At 42.2% G+C, this 3,521-nt stretch overlaps 1 protein-coding gene across 2 annotated transcripts in view; it reads left to right on the top strand.

Moving 5' to 3' along the window:
* The first annotated feature begins 2,816 nt into the window (after positions 1-2,816).
* The window catches only part of LOC142659728 (cytochrome P450 2B1-like), a 13,966-nt gene continuing 13,261 nt past the window's right edge, over positions 2,817-3,521 (top strand). For both annotated transcript variants that reach the window (XM_075836154.1, XM_075836152.1), the window contains exon 1: positions 2,817-3,521. This exon is cut by the window's right edge and continues 782 nt beyond it. The gene's annotated coding sequence lies outside the window, so the exon portion shown is untranslated.

The following is a 3,521-nucleotide window of genomic DNA, read 5'->3' as shown; positions in this document are numbered from 1 at the left end:
AGCATAATAATGAAAAACTTTCAAAAAGAGAGAAAACGAAAACTATATATATATATATATATATATATATCATTGGTGGTCCGAGCACTGAGACCCCAACCGATCGCTCAAATAAAGAGGCAGAAGCGCTGAGGTGAACACTGTGCCAAATAGTTTCTGATTGGATAGTAAATCTATGAGCCTGTACACCGCTCCGAGGAAAGCCAATCACAAACTAAATGGCACAGCACTCACCCGAGCTTCTGCCGCTTCGTTTTAGCGATCGGTGGGGATCTCAGTGTTCAGATCTCCACTAATCTTCACTTCTGACATGTCGCTATGACATATCAAAAGTTTCTTAAAAGTCTAGTTACCTTAAATGTTACAATCGCACTGAACACTTTTATCTGGTAACCTTTGCACTCCGCCTTTTAGTGATCGTTTACTCCCCTATGGAAGGAGCGGTACCGGCTGAACGCTGCAGTTTTGGCACACTTTTTACTTTAAATGTTTGTCTGATATTTCCATGCACTATGTGTCTCTCTTTTTTGACCTGAAGAGCAAGTCCAGCGTACCCAAAAACACGTCGTCCTTGTGAGACTGAAATAAAAAGCTGTTAAAATCGTAAGAACGTTCCTCGCTATCTGTAAGGCTTGCGCCAAACAAGTGTCTTCTTCTTATCCTGGATTTGAAGTCCGGGTGGGATTTATCCGGAATAACTCTTTAATCCTCAGTGATGTGGACACCATCCGACAGAAGGACAATCTGGTACCAGCAGAACCTTAACCTCTACAGGATAAAATATAGTGTTGTACCTACATATTAGTACAACACAACTAGAGGCCTCAGCCAACACATTTTGTACCCCTGGCATCGCCGTTCAGTGATGGGAGCAAGGAATACGGCACGTGACCAGTGAGGCCTCTGATTAGCTGCAGTGGTCACATGTTTGTAAACAAAGACTGGGAGGACTGCCGGAGCATCAGTGCTCGATCATTGGTGGAAAAAGAGGTAAGTACAGATTGTTTTTGTTTGTTTTTTAACATTTGTAGCTGTTTAAAAAAAAAGTTCAGATAACCCCTTTAACTTTGTCCAGTCTTAGACATCCAGTCTTGTTCAATTCTCTGTAAATTTATAATGTATGTAATATTACAGGTCAGCCTGAGCGGTAGCCGCACTTCCATAGCCGTAATAGGGTATATAAAAAAGGGCGAGACAACCTTTTTAATCAGTGTATTGTGTAAAAGTATGCAACTTTTTAATATACTTTATGATATGTTTCATTCTTCACAATTTTAAAAACCCTTGCTTGCTGTCGTGAATGAAAACATTGTTTGCATCCAGGATTAAATGTTTGTTAAAGTTGTATCCAGTCTAGAAAATCTGCCCAGAAAAAAATATTTTCTTTCATATTAAAGAAGTGTGACATCAGGTGTGGAGAGAAGCAACCGCAGATGCTGGCGCAATCGTATGACGTCCAGCAAGTATCAGGCACTGGTTGTATCAGTTAGAATAGGACACGTGCACGATGCTTGCTGGGCTTCATATGGTTGCCTCGGCCACTGTACCGTCCAGTTTGCAGTTGCGTTTCTCCACACCCGATGTCAGACCCAGCAGAAGAGTAACATTTTCTTTTGTACTATTATTTTTTTATATTATTATTCCATACCATTTTCATTAACATAATTCATTCAAAACGACAAACAAAAAGAAAATACAATACCGAACCCATCCCTTTACTGATGCGGAGAGGGGAAAAAAAATACACTTTTATAAAATTCAAATATCAAACACAAAACATTGGGCCATAGGACAAAAAAATAGGACAAAAAATGTATCCCTGGAATCCAGTTGGTCAATCCAGCCTCTCCACCTATTAAGATGGGTTAAGATCTTTCCTAGAGCAGCACTCTAAATACTGCCTTTTGCCATTCAATCACTGCCGGAGGGTTTTTTATTTTACAAACCATCTCCTCAAAATCTGTAATCTTGACAGAAATAAGACGTGAATCACTAGATCACAATCATCCCTCTGATTCAGACCTGGTACTTGTGAGGGGTCTCCCAAGAACATTAAACCTTCAAAATTCTCCAAAGCCAAATCTAAGATTGATTCAATGGTTTCAACTACAGAGGACCAATATCCATGCAGATTTGGATATCACCACATCAAATATATGAGATCAGCCTGATCTATATTTTTAGTTCATTTTTCAGCTGGTCTGATGAATATTGTTTCACGGTAGATGTCTGCGGTGTGTTGGCCAGTACATGCACCAGCCACATGTGATTGCCAATACAAGTCCAATATTCAGTCAATTGGAGCTCTGTTTTTCGGTAGCTTTACAAGATCACAGTGCACATCACTCCTACAACCTATGTCCAGTATATATCAGTGAGAAGCAGCGGTTGGGAGCGCTATCACGTCTCTCCCATGTCCCTCAACAGAAAAAATCCAACTGTTTTTTTTTTATTCAGTTGCACCTGTTTACAGCACAGGTAATGTGCACTACAGATCCCAGCATGCTCTATAGTCAGAAGGGAATGAACTAGATTTATAGATTTAGACTTTTATAACCAGAACATCTCTGCCGGCTCCTCAATGAACCCAGACGATAGAAGAAACACACATTGGATTCATTACTATTGTCCATGACAATCCATCCAAAGTTATATTTTCTGGCCTCCACTTGTACAGTGAGCGCTGGGATCTGTTTTGTTGCCGTGGGTAACACTAGTTAGAACCCCGGTGCTGTGTACAGCTTTATTACATGACAGAAGCGTTGCCCTGGAGACACGGAATACTCAGCAAGGACGGTCAGTACGAAGCAAGCATCGAGAGAGAGAGGAGCGCTGAGTACTTTCTGCAGAGCAGGCATTTGCCCGGCTGGGCTCTTATTTGTTTATTTGTTTATTGTTTGTTTTGTTACTGTTTTCTACTCTCCACAAACACTTTATCTGAGGGTGTTGTGGAAGAGGCAGCCAAATGGCTGCAACTGGGGGAAAACTCCAGCCCCGGAGACATCTCCAACGTCTCCGGAGGTCCCCATACAGCCAAAAGCCTGAAAAACATCAAGGGCAAACTGGCTGTATTGGATTTATTACATCAGCTATAAGAGGTTTCGTGCAGTGTATAAAAAACCTGCTGCCTAAAGAGGAATCTGGCCGATACCTAAGGCTGAAATCACCACCACCGAGACCTGTAGCCACCTGCGCAGCAACAAAAGAAGAACCCAAGGTCTGGACCACTGCCCCATGGGTGAGGAAACAATCTCCCATGGAGCTGTATCTGTCAAAACAGTCATCAGTCTTGCCAACTCAGAGAGGGTCAGCAGCAGTAACATCAAGGGTCCGCAGTGCACCTTATGTCCTACCACCACGCATTAAGGTGACTGCGAAACAGCGTAATGATCCCCGACCAATGGTCCTATTGAGTAATGCAGCACGTAAGAACTTGAGAGCTAGGCTGACCGGACCTGTGGTAAATGAGAGATTGTCCAGTTCAGAGATGTCATTTATTCTGAGCAAGATCCCCAGGGAGA

The sequence above is a fragment of the Rhinoderma darwinii genome, chromosome 8 (genome assembly GCF_050947455.1).
Source record: "Rhinoderma darwinii isolate aRhiDar2 chromosome 8, aRhiDar2.hap1, whole genome shotgun sequence".
Taxonomy (NCBI): domain Eukaryota; kingdom Metazoa; phylum Chordata; class Amphibia; order Anura; family Rhinodermatidae; genus Rhinoderma; species Rhinoderma darwinii.
The sequence above is the reverse complement of the archived record's forward strand: the minus strand, read 5'-3'. Positions and strand labels throughout refer to the sequence as shown.